The sequence below is a fragment of the Notechis scutatus genome, chromosome 1, assembly GCF_049901735.1.
Source record: "Notechis scutatus isolate UNSWTSFEM ecotype Mainland chromosome 1, rNotScu1.2, whole genome shotgun sequence".
Taxonomy (NCBI): domain Eukaryota; kingdom Metazoa; phylum Chordata; class Lepidosauria; order Squamata; family Elapidae; genus Notechis; species Notechis scutatus.
In genome coordinates, this window is record NC_142009.1 from 21,651,269 (window position 1) to 21,665,321 (window position 14,053).

Genomic DNA, 14,053 nt, shown 5'->3' on the forward strand with positions numbered 1-14,053 from the left:
TGTGGCCACTTCAAAGCTGCTGCACTGCTGTGATTATGTATTTGCCATTGTTGGAATTCCCACAAGGAAGGTCAGTGGGGAAGCCTGCAGGAAGTCACAAGTCATTCTGGCACCCACTGCTTTTGTGCCTGTTTGTGGCCATTCTGTTTCTCTGTTTAGGTAAGGAAATATCTCTAAAATGATGACCCAATGGGTCCCAGAACTGCTTCTTTAGTTATTTCTGTTTAAAAAAGTTATATAGGTATAGCGCTAGGCTGAATACTTTCTATGTATCTTTTTCTTTCTTTGTGCTTTTCCCATTCCCAACAAAAGGACACTCATGTTCATTTGTGTTTCCCAATTGTACTTGTGGAAGTCCTTTGGTTCACTAGAGCACCTACAGACTTTCTTCTTGAATATAAAGGTATTATCATTACTTAACCAATGTTATCGTTGTGGGCTCCTGAGTTTTGTTACTGATAGTGTATCACATACCTCACTTTCCTTGAGGATTCTGAAGTGCTTTGGAGCACTAGTTATTAGACTAGTTTTCCTTTAGAAGAAGATATGGGAAGTTTACAGAGTGCTGAAATATTTGGTGTACTTAAGAATTTATGGATAACAGGTACAGACCAGCACATTCAGTTCTTCGTCTCTCATTCTCTGATGCAGCTATTAAATAAGCCCAAGGCTCTGGACAGCTATTACCTCAAGGCAACTTGCACACACATAGATGGGACACTCCTAACAATGGGAATTTTAATACTAGAAGATGAATGGTACATCCTGCTGCACATACACTATTTAAAAAAACAAGTAAACTGGTGAAGATTGTAAGGTACACAGTTTTGGACAAAGTTGTGTGCAGTCTCAAATTAAAGATCTGTGTAATTTTGACATTGAAATTGTATATTTTCAATGTCAGGTGACATTCACATGAAATATAACCTAGAGAAAAATTACTTAGCTCATGAAATTTATCATAAAACCCTTAAAGGTTTCTGTTACATGGATAGTTAACCAGAGATATTTTGAAGCCCTAAATAATTTTAAGCTCCGATTTTTGCTTTACAAACTAAAGGAGAATACAGAATGAATAGTTTAGGCATGTTTTCTGAATTCACATTTAATTTAATAGAATTTACTTCCCATGAGCTGAAGGGTAGAATTGTTTTCCAATTGTGAGTTTAAAAAGTTCTAAAGGGCCTTAAATGATTCTCCTGATTACCTATTAGAGAGCACAGCTGTTATGATGGTTTTTGAGGGGAAAAAATAGAAAAAATACTTGTGGTTATATATAATTGATGCTACCAATTGACCAGAGAAAGAGGTGCTGTACATATATATGTGATAGCTGAAAATAATCCGAGGTTTCTTTTCAAGTGAAATCACATTGTCTTGATGCAACAGTTTTAACAACCAAGACACTGGATAATATAAGTAAGGAATCTTAGTTACACACTTATCTTAGTTTCATCAGGATTTCATAACCTCCAATTAGTGTCTTGGTTGATATCTTTGGTTTGGCTATGACGTGAGAATATTACCACCTTTATGCTTTGGAAAAGGTGTGTGTAATGTTGTGCCAGTGAAGATTACACGTTTGTTCTCCCAATCTGATAAAAAGTTTTGTGGATAATTCAAGGGGGAAAACCATAGGCTGATCCAGTCTTAACTAGTAAGAAAGCTGATACCAATCTAAATTGCTACTGGATTCTAAGACAACTCCTGTTTTCAAACTGTTTAGATAGCAAATATAGTTATTGCATCTTTCTTATGCCTATTGGAAGAGAATTGGTCTAATTGAAGTGGTGCAAATAAATTTCCATTCCATATTGAGACATTGTAATCATCAATTCTTGCTGCAGTTTCCATCTTTTATGATAACATAATTTATGATCTTGCATAATGTAGTCCATGTACACTCATATCCTCTGGAGCCTCAGCTCTATGAGGAACAAAAAAGCTCCAGAGAATATGAGATCTGTACCTGTATCTGTATACATGGAGTATATTATGTCGAGTGTTCACATTCCTAGGGTGGAGGACTTGATTGTCAATGCTTGCTGGGGAATTCTGGGAGTTGAAGTCCACCCACCTTAAAAGTTGTCAAAGTTGTACTAGTTCTTTCAGCCATATTTCTGTTAAGTGTGGAATATGATTGAAATCCTCAAATAACAGGTTTAGCTAAGTTGCCGTATACTGGAAAAGTTTGTGTGGCAAAGCAAGCATAATAGTCTTTGCAATGAATAAACAGTATGCTGGTATGTGCCACAGTGGTTATATCTGCCTGCTTTTGTTGCAGATAGGCACAGCTAAGAAGTCATGGACAGCTCAATGGGTAGTTCTTTTGAGAACAAATCAGAGTTTTTGACTCTCATAAAACACTGAACAAATCATAGATAGAGCTTTCATGGTTTGTTAGCTGCATCTTCTTGTAAGAAGAGTTGATGCAATCAGTTAAAGCAACCAGCATCAACATGCTCCTTGATAGCCATATTACATTTTGGGGGTTGTGTGTTCTGCAATTAGTTCACCTAGTTTTGGAAAATCAACAGAACATCCTAAAAAAAGGCATATGTTAAGACATTTGTATTTTGTATCATTCTAAGAAAATTGCATAGACATGTCCATGTAAATTGTAAATCTCAGGTGTGATTTTTTAACATTTTAGCTCTGTGTAATAACTGGCTGTGGAGAATTAAAGTTTAGACAAGTGTCTTTTGCCCTGCTACCTGGAGTGATTGATTTATAAGGCCATTTTTTAATACTACAAGTATTAGTTTTGGTTTTTGAGAATTAGGGATATCGTGCTGGATATCTGATATTGCTGATCAGCATTTCTCAATAGCAGAAAGCACCTATATTTTGAAAGCATATTTCTATATGGTAGAAATAATGTATGATTATTTATTTTAGTAGTTAATGCAATGTTTGTGGGTTACTCCTTCAGGACCATCGTAATGATTGGGGCTCTCGAACGAAAGAGCACGGACCATAGCCGCAGAGAGATGCGATCTACAATCTGTCAGCAAGGAGGCTCCGCCTTCTTCCCCACTCAGAAACTCTTAATGCCCTGCCTATACAAAGACACTGGCATTTTCTAGACACTAACCATCTATATATATATATGCCAGTGTCTTTGTATAGGCAGGGCATTAAGAGTTTCTGAGTGGGGAAGAAGGCAGAGCCTCCTCGCTGACAGACCGTAGATCGCATCTCTCTGCGGCTATGGTCCATGCTCTTTCGTTGGAGAGCCCCAATCATTATGATTAGGGGCTGAAGCTGCCTTGGAGGGGCAGCAGAGTAAGGGGAAGCCGCAAGCCAGGGTGAGGGAAGCCGCATCTCCCTTCCTGGGCTTGGTCTTTTTCCCCCCGAAGACGACTGCAGCGGTGATTTAAAATGGCCACCCCAAAGAGGAGGACTCAGCTGGATTAAGATTTGTGCAGGAGGGAAGAAAGAGGTGGATAACATCTGAACCGGGACAATTGGGCGATGCAACTAAACAGAAGTATCCCGGGATTAAGGTAACATGGAATTTTTAAGAAAAGAAAAGTGAGCAGCGAAATTGCAAAGAGACAGGAAAAAAAATAAGAAAATATTTCTGACAGCTAAGCGGGGCTTCGAACCAGGAAAGAAAGAAGCAGGAACTAAAGATTTAACTAAATTGGACTAAAATATTTTGGCAATAAACAGGCATAAAATAAAGCTGGACTTAAGATTGTCAAAAAATAATAATAAAGTTTACAAATTGGAGACTGGACTGTGTTGGAACATTGAGGTTTGAAAAACCCTAAATAAAAAAATAGGGGAAAAAGGTGAAGACTTTGTATAATGGAGAGTGCCACCTTTTGACAAAAACTTGAGCTCAAACAAGGGAAAGCATCCTGTTTCTGAATGAACTTGTGTGGATATAATATTAAAGAAATATTGAAACAAAATAAGAATCTTAGAAAGTGAAAGCAGAACTAGAATAAAGAAAAAAGCAAGGAAAGAATGACTGTGGGATTGATTGATGTTTTTGGTATAGACCCTGGGCTGGAACAATTGAGAACTTTAGAAAATTGAAAGAAGAAAGAAGGAAAGTAAAAGTGGTTTTTTTGTGGACTTTAACGATCATAAAATACAAGAGTGTGTAATGATGATATCTTTTTGGGAATTAAAAATGGAACTTAAAAATATGAGAGAATTACTACAGGAAAGAGGCGAATCACTTTGCTCTGTGTTAGAAAAAATGGAAATGGCGATTGAAGAACAAGAAGAAAGAGCTTCAGAGGAGGAGGAGTTGACTCAAGGAGAAGACATTTTAAATAGACAATTAACACAAAGAACACTACAAAGAAGTGGGGAAAGAAGGAAGGTTAAAAAGTTGAGATTTAAGAAGGCAATCAAAAGGGGGAACACCTGTGAAGTCGGGAAAGGCAGAAATACCCAGCAGAAAAGGGGAAAGGAAGATATTAAGAAAGAGAGGGATATAAACTGGAATGAGAAAAGATATGGGGAAAAGAGGGGGAGGAGAAGCAGTAAGAAACAGGTGCATGAAATAAAGAAATACAGAAATAGTAAAATGTTGAAAAGAAATAGTTTTTTCAGAGATAATGGTTGATGAATTAGGAGATTCTTCAGGGTGACAAGGGGTAATAAGAATATTTCTGCAATTAAAATATTTAGAAAATAGGGTAATATAGATATTGATAACTCTTATTAAAAATTAAGGGGGGAAAATATGTTGCGGAATCCAAATGAAAAGATATAATGATTATTATTGTAATTTCTTAAAAATAATGGTTTATTGGGAATCAAGATGAGGGAATAAAGGTATATTTTAACCATTGAGGTGTCACACTCAAAGCAGTAAAAGGGGGGAAACCTATACTTGTTTTTTTTGTTTTTTTCTTTAAACTTGTATTAATTTAGAATTTATAAAAAGAATGTGTAATGGAAAGGGAATATGACAGACTAAAGAACCAACTAAATTAATAAGTCATATAGACCAGTGATCCCCAACCTTTTTTACGCCGCGGCTCGGTACCGGCATCAGCTGGGTGCCGCGGCCTGGTACCGGCATCAGCTGGGCGCCATCTTTTTTTGATGAAAAAGTGCTTCCGGTGACCTCACGGAAGCACTTTTTCATCAAAAGATGGCGGCGCTAGCGCTTCGGTGAGCTTTTCCGGTAGAAATGGCTTTCTACCGGAAAAGCTCACGAGCTAGCGCCGCCATCTTTTTGATGAAAACGTGCTTCCGGTGAGCTTTCTACCCGGAAAAGCTCACTGGCAGCACTTTTTCATCAAAAAAAGATGGCGGCGCCCAGCAAGCAAGCGGCCCGGTAGGACTTTTTCCGCGGACCGGTACCGGTCCGTGGACCGGTGGTTGGGGACCCCTGATATAGACTATTAAAAGCAAGGAGAGACATTGGCAACCTATTATTATTATTATTATTATTATTATTATTATTATTAGGCAAACACGTATTGTTTATCTTTATTTTTAAAATAAATATTAAAGGATTATATTTGAAATAATTGAAATGAAACAAGATGTTTCGATTGAGATTAATGAAAGAGGCCAGAATTAATGTGTTTGTTTCTCTCCTTACTGAAAATTTGGAATGGAAAAGGTAATAATATAATTAAGTATGCATATATGAATGCATAGTTGCTGTCATATTTGTATGTAAAGGTGATGACCCGGAAATATGTTGTCCACTAAAAAGAGATTTTTGTTTTTATGTGAAAAACTGAATAAAATTTGTTTTAAAAAAAGAGTTTCTGAGGTCACAGGTCAGGTCACAGCATATTCTTAAAGGAGTTTTTGTAAACACTAGAGCAGGTGTTCAGATGATCACTATAGCAGTGGGTCCCCCACCTTTCCGGTTCCGTGTGAGCTGCAGGCGTGTGTAAATGGAACTGCACGTGTGCATGATACTTGTGTGGCCTGGTTCTGAACATGCTGTGGCCTGGTAGTGGGCCGCAGCCTGGGGATTGGGGACTCCTGTACTATAGTAATCATAATCTGATTAGACATAGTTTGTGCCAGTGTGAATTTTTGAATTGTATGTTTTCCAACTAGGATTTTGCTGGTGAAAAATCTGTATCTTGATAATGTTTTTCTGGAGCATTTGCAAAGTACTAGCTTGTGGATCCAGGTTAGATAGACAGAAATGTGCTTTATACTTTATCTGCTTTTAACTGTTGCTTAATCTTCTGCTTCATAAGAGCAGGCTGGGTAAAATGTTCGAGTCCTGTGACCTCTTCAATGTAGTAGTGGCTTGAGGCTGCCTAGTACTCACTAGTAGCACTTGAAAGAACATACTGTCTTGCCATGTTAGCCACTATATTTAGACGTAGGTGTTTCAAATGAACTGAGCATTCCTGCCTGCTCAAAATGCAGTAGCTGTATTCAAATATCACATGAAGCCTTAATGTAGTATGTTCGGTTTTGACTTAGCACAAACTGTGAGCTAAATTCTTATTTTTAAAACAATCGTTTATAACTTACCGTTTATAACTTATCGTTATATGTGCACCAAATCATCTTACCGTTATGGGTGAATCCAAGCAAACTATGACTACTTAATATACTATGTGAATGCTATTGTAGTGCAGCTTGTGTGACTCTCAGGTTGGATGCAATCCTTTCTATGAGTGATGGATGCTTGCTGTCAACAGATAGGCTGGGAAACTTCTGGCAAGGATTCATGATGTCAATCTTTGTGTTGACTTCAGTGCACAATCATATTGCATATTACATAGCCATATTTCTCCCTAAAGTTTTTTTTTTGCTGGTGCATCGTAAAGCTTTATTCCATTTATATTCTCGAGTGCCAGCTGATATTTCAGACATTTAACCAGGGTTCAGGTTTTGTGGAAGTTGCCAGAAGAGAATTTTTTTAATCTATGAATTTGGTTTATAGGTTAAGCAGGAGAAATGGGTTTACAGCATTGGTGGATAACCTTTTTGGGCTCCTGTGCCAAATATTGTGTGCGCGCCCACATTGCCTTCTGGGTGCGCACTCACGTGCCTGCACCCAGAAGGCAATGCGTGCCCACCCCCTGCACATGCGCATGCAATCCCCCCCGCCACCACCCCCTTACCTACACTGCACCTCCCAGCTGATTTTCGGCCTCCCAGAGGCTTGGTGAAAGCCTCTGCAGCCTCTGCAGCCCTCAAAATAGGCCCGTTTCATCATTTCCGGTATTTCTGGAAATACAGGAAGTGATGAAATGGGCCTATTTTTCGGGCTGCAGAGGCTTTCCTCAAGCCTCTGGGAGGCCGAAAAAGGCTTCAAACAGGCCGAAAATGAGCTGTGAGGCTCGCGCATGCGCAGTGAGGTAAGTTTGCCTACAGCTTGCGTGCCAGCACAAATGGCTCTGCGTGCCACCTGTGGCATGCATGCCATAGGTTCGCCATCACAGGTTTATAGTATTAACAAAGTCTTGTCATTTGCTACCGTGTACAGAGCTAGGCTCAGACTCCATTTGCAACGTAGTTGGTTAAACTGAGACTACTATCTCAGGTAGTTAAACCTTTCGTTTATCAACATTATCTGTACTGTGTCCTAGGCCAGATAGTATAGGTAGTTATATTGCTATGTACAAAGGTTCAGGGTCTTATCAGCAACAGGAAGCTATGTTTACAAGGTCATTAGAGACAGATTTCCCAGATATTTGAAGAGAAGGCTTATTCCAAACTTCATGAGGTTAGCATGAGGTGTATATATTTGCTGGCAAATTTATACTGATGAAAACACTGAATGCAGTAAAAACTACATATTTGCCATAGTCATTTTAGAAGTCATTTATGGTAGGCAGTAGGTGGGCCAGACTCATCATATTCTTGCTTGCTGGTCTACATCTGCTGGAAGGTAGAGGGAGATCCATCAGTCCAGACCCAGCATCCAACAGGAGTCTCCAACCTTGGCAACTTGAAGACTTGTGGACTTCAACTCCCAGAATTCCTCAGCCAGCTTTGTTGACCGAGGAATTCTGGGAGTTGAAGTCCACAAGTCTTCAAATTGCCAAGGTTGGAGATCCCTGCAATATATGGTCCTGGACAGCTGTAATGCTGATGATTATTATCCCACAAAATAATAAAATATAAAAATAAATTTGTTATTTATATACATGAACTATATTATGTATTTTATATGTGACCCAAGAGAAGCTATAATATAAAACCCAAGGCTCCTCAGATTAAAACAGTAAGCCTCATAAACAGAAAAAGCACATCAACAGCAGTGGAGCTAACCTGCTCTCTTGGGAGAAACATCTAGGCCAGGGCTGTTAAACTCACGGCCACGCTGGCCACGCCCACACTCGGTTTAACAAAGGGGGGGAAAGTCCTGATACGTGATGATGCGAGTTTGACACCCCTGATCTAGGCAATCAAGAATTTTGTGAAAGGTTAATAGGATTGGGGTTATCTGGATTTCTTAGTGGATGCTGTTCTTTAGGGCAGGTGTTGCCAATGAGAAGGCACAGCTTTGGAGTCCAGCAAGATGACACTGATAGAAGAGACCCAAGTGTGCCTTCTCCAGTAGATATGGCAAGGCAAACAGAAACAATAGGAGAGAGGCAGTCCTGCAAATAGCCTGGCCCTGTGCCATCTAGAATTTAATAGGTAAGAACCAGAACCTTGAGGCACACCTGGAAGCCTCCTGGGATCCAGTGCAGCTTGTGAAACAGCACTTTATACGAGTGTAATAAGAAACACCATGTACAGCTCATGTTGCTGTAGTGTGAACCAGCTGCAGCTACTGAGTGCTCTTCAAGGGCAGCCTGATATAGAGTGCATTATACAGTACTCCAAACAGGACATGAGCAAGGCATGAGTCATGTGCTTCAAGAATAGGCACAGTTGGTGTAGAAAAAGAATTTGTGCAAGGATCCCTCTTGCCATGGCTGCCACCTGCTGTTTTGAATAGAAGCCATGAATGCAGAAAGATCCCCCCCCCCACCAAGCCACACACCAGTTTTGATTGGGGAAGTACACGCCCAAGAAGAGTTAAAGACGGAATATCTTTGGAGCCCCGGGGACCTAGGATTGAACTGAAGCCTGTTTCCGTCCCCTCTCCCTCTCAGAGCCTCTCAGCCTCCAGGCATTCAGAAAGGACTTCCACAGCATTGCTTGATCAACCCAGGGTGGAGGTGTACAAATGGGTATCATCTGCATACTGTTGATATCACACCCCGTGCTGACCTCAACCAGCGGCTTCATCTAGATGCTAAAAAAGGAGTGATGAGATGGTAGAGCTGTGAGGCATCCCCACAAAGCTGTGGTAACCTAGCTATTATCTTAGCATAATGTGTGAAGTGGGTCATCACTTTATAGTGTGGTTTCGACTTTACGTAATACTGACAGTCCTCAGTTAATGACCACTTATCTCAATGATTTGAAGTTAATGATGGCGCTGAGCAAATGGTATTTATGATGAGTCCTAAAAAGTTGAGGTGTCTCAGTAGCCCTTTGGTCATGTGATTGTGATTTGGGTGCTTGGCAGTCTGCTTGCACTTCCAGTGGTTGCAGCGTTCCACAATTGTGAGCAAAACAAAGTCAGTGGAGAAGCTAGCAAGAAAGATCACAAGTTGCTCCTCCTCTCAGAGAGCTCTGCTATGGCGTATGAAATCCCAGGAATCTTGTAATCTGTAACGCATGCCCGCAGCACCTGCCCAGCCATGTTTGCACCAGGCTGCAGCACTCACCTGTACATTCACCTGTACTCTGTGGCACTCACCTGCCCAGCCCTCTGCACTCATGTTGTAGCACCTACCCACTGCTTGTGAGTCTCCTAAGGAAAAGCTTGCCTTGACCAGGATTTGCACTTTCCTGCTGGCTTCTGCATTGACTTTGCTTGTTGAAAGCTGGCAGGAAGTATCAAGTTGAGGTCATGTGAAGTCCTCGCTTAATGACTTGAGATCCTTGTTTAACATCAGTGAGGACTGCTAGGATTGCTGTCACTAAGCAATGTTGTCACGTGATGTTGTGCTTTATGGCTGCATTGCTTAACAATGGAGTGAAAATTTTGGCCCCAATTACCATTGTTAAGTGAGAACTGCTTGTACATTGCATTTTGTTAACTGGGATTTAAGGTTAAGGATTTAAACTTGGGCATGGAGGCCTCGAAGTTTGTTAATAAACCTAGCTTTTGTAATTTTGGAAGAAACCAGGAAAATTAATATCTCTCTTTTCTCCATGCATCTTTCCTTTGCAGGCTGTTAATCTCCTGATTCATGGTGCCATTTTGTACTTTCATACATAGTCTGAAGAATTCTTACTGAGAAAAATAGGAGAAATGCTGCAGGCATTTATTTAAAGAAAGCAAAAGATTTGTAACTGCAACTAAAGAATTGGATTTGGTCTATTGAAATTAGCATGGTTTCCAGTATATTTCAGGAGGTTTGGGAAGACTTTTTTAATGCTGTATTTAATGATTTTTCTAAGAGGACACGCTGGAGATTAACTTTGTGACTATGCTAGCCAGTGAAGACATATTTTTTTTGTTTGTTATTAGTAGTCTTGCTTCTTTTATGGAAATGTATTCTTCTAGGTACATGGGGAAACTGCTGTGATAAATACCAGCAGGCCCTTCTAGTTGAAATGTTTTGAAGCAGCCATAGAGAAGGAGATTGCTTAACGCATTGACAGGAAGCATTAAAACTTATGTTGACGTGGATTAACATGGAACAGTTTTTATTCCACTGCTGCTAATGTAGAGTTGCTTGTAACTGTTTAAAAAAATATGTCGGCATAACTCATATTCCAATGACACAGCATGCCTATAAAGGCTCTGGTTGGGGCATAAAGTTGATAGGCTTGCAAGACCTTATTCAATTCTGTCCAATAGAAAGTTCCTTTGATTAAGTCCCATAAAAGGGCTTAAAAATAAATGAGCGTGAAAGCAGAAGGGTCTTGGAAGGTGAGATCGTTGCTGCCATGTCACATATGAGCTCTTAATTCCTTCTGAGTAGAGGAGGGGATGTTTGGTATATATTATATTTTATTTAGTTCATTTTGAGGTTACCCAACTCCATAATAGCTCTGGGCACTTCACAGTTAAAAATTTAAGCTCATTCAACCATTCCTTACTTAATGACTATGTTGGTTACTGATTATTCACAAATACAACAGTAATATATGGTAGTAAATGGTAGTAATTATGTGTATATTTGTGAACGGTCACTAACCATCGTAATCATTAAATAAGGAATGGCTGAAGAGGTTTTTCTCCAACCAATATGTGCACTATCCTGTGCCTGACAGTTTTATTTTTAGACAAATTTACATGGATTAAAATGAGGGGAAGCATCTTCAGACTTACAAGATGCTATGACTGTAGCTGTTACAGTAAAAGTAGCCCTATATGGCATCAGTTTCTTAGTTTGTTCTCCTGGCTGGTCTGACAGCCTCCCAGTCCTGAAATGGATAACTGGCACACCAGATGACCCTGTACAAAGGCCCTCTGGCCACAGCTATTTTATCTTCAAGCAGGAGCTGTGAATCCAAGAGGAGCCTAGATTGTACATTAGTCTTGCATGGAGAAGTGCAACCCCATTAAAGACTAAAAATGGAATATTTTGTTCCCAGAACCAGGGAACCAAGCATCTGTATCTTGTCGGGCTTGAGTCTGATTGTTTCTCTCCCCATTCAGTTTTGCATAACCAGGACTTCAACAGTGTTGCTTGGTTAACTGGGGTTAAGAATTATAGTTGAGTATCATCAGCATATTGATCATACCGGATCCCAAACCATATGGCTGTCACCCAGTGGTTTTATGTAGATGTTAAACAAAAGGGGAGAAAGAGTTGAGTTTTGCGCCATGTCACAAGTGAGAGGCTCCTACTCATCAACACTGGTCACAGAGAAAGGAGATTAACCACCACAAAACAGTAAAACCACTCCTAACCATTGACACATGTCCAGTTGGATACCATGGTCAATGGGACTGAAGACTTGTTACCTCAAGGATGCACCTCTTCCATCCTGACTTGACCACAGATCATGAACAATGTTGTCTCTGTACTCGTCCTGGACCTGAACTCCGAGTGTATTGATAATCTTAATTCCTCTATATCCTACATTCCTCCATAATGAAAACAGAACAATATATGTGGTGATGCAGTATATTTTTCTACCTAGAGCTGGCCAGATCCAGGTCACCTTATCTTCAATAAGATGGTTTCATTATCTAACTTCAGATCATATCTATTACAATAGGATGGCGTTAAAAAGAAAGGAACTGCAAAGGAGTTTCATTCAGCTCTATTCTTTTTAATGCTTTACCCAGAAGGCCCACAGAGTTTTGAATCCTGATGCTACAACTTTGTATTTAATGTTGTTATATGTCCCTGCACAATCTGAATGCTTCAGGCAAAAAAAATATTGTGGTAGATAGGAAATGGCTTGCCCATAGCTGTGGCTTTTTGTGGTTGTGTATGTGCTTTGCTTAAGTGTCATTAGGAAGAAGAGTGCTATGAGAAACAGGACCCAATCTTAATCTTTATTTTTGCTTAATGTGGTAGGTGACTCCCATCCGTTCAGCCCATATGCGTGCTTGCTATTTATCGATAATAAAATTTGTTAATTTATGTATACAATTCACAAACTGTTTGCTTCCCAAAAGGACTTGAGGCAGTTTACACTGTAAAGAAAAACAGCAATTAAATTTGTCATCAACTAACACAGCCCAAGCACTGTCAGCACTCACACTCAGCAGAACAAAAAAAATCTTTCCGTCAGCTCAACCATCTTTTTTTGACTTTGTGAGAATGATGCTGTTGTTTAGTGCTCTCCCATTGATCTCTTCATTGGCAGCTGCAGCTGTACAGACTCTCCCACCCCCACTTCAGTAACCACAAGGTCAGTGCCATCAAGTTCTTTGGTTAGATGCTCTTTGTTTGCTGGGACTGTACAAACCACTGCTGCTGCACTGTTGTTGATTCTGTCGCTACCATCCAGGATCTAGCAGAAATCACATGGTTACAATCTTCAGATCTTCCACTTTCTTTTTGATGTTTTTTTCTTCCATTTACCACATGCTTCTCTTTACCATCTGCATGTTCCCTTTACCATCTGCATGCTACCATCTTCAGTGTGATAGGGTCCATTCCTTCACTTTATCATCCGTAAACACAGTTGCATAAAAGCAAATGGAAGAGGATCTGCAATTTGAGAATGACACGTTCATACATTTTCAGGTGCCAGAATTAACAATCAAGGATGGCTGGCCTGGTTGCCCAAGTGGCCATTTATTTTTGTCCGAACCACAGTTTATGGCATGGTTTGTATGTGTGAACCAGATCACTTATCCAAAATTTATAGCTAAGGTAGACTTGTTTACATTATAAGGTAGACTTATTTGCATTATATTGAGTCCAGTCACTGTATGTGAAAACTGAACTGATTTTAACTCTTTAATCTAGTTTCTACACTTTGTTAAAATATGGTTTGCTTAAACATTCATCAAGTAAACACAATTGGCTGAGTGCATAAACAACTCCTTAAATTTATTGGCAGAATTATCATAACACGCTAAGCCAGTATCAAACAAACCACATTATAGATTAATAATGTGTTATGTGAAGCTGTTTTATGATTGCATAACTGTATGATGTTAAATCAGGATTTAACATTACATGTATGACTTCTGGAAGTAAAGCCTTGAGATTGTAAATCACTTGGTCTCCGTTTCTCTTATTGCAGAGTTAGGAAGAAGATTCTTGCTGTGTTCTTGATTTGTGGATTACTGGTCATGGTTTAACGCAAAGTCTTGCTTGTTAACTAAGCCATTTATTTTTGGCTTCATTAGCAAGGGACTAAGAGAGCCAGTTTTATGTAATGGTTAAGGCATCAAGTTAGAAACTGGGAGATTATGAGTTCCTGTGCAGATTAAATGTCACCTTCTCTCCCACAAAGAAGGTATGCCTTCATATTTTTAAAAATCAAACATGCTCCTTCTTACGAGTACTTGGTGTCAAGATTGGCATTATTTTATGGCTTGTGTGGACTACAAAATCTCTGTTGTCCTATTATGGCCCCCTTGTGTGTGAATCTATCTGTACATTAGGAAGAATATTAG

At 39.6% G+C, this 14,053-nt stretch overlaps 1 protein-coding gene across 2 annotated transcripts in view; it reads left to right on the forward strand.

Moving 5' to 3' along the window:
* Positions 1–14,053, forward strand: part of RFFL (ring finger and FYVE like domain containing E3 ubiquitin protein ligase) — a 52,210-nt gene that overhangs the window by 9,125 nt on the left and 29,032 nt on the right. The window lies entirely within an intron of this gene.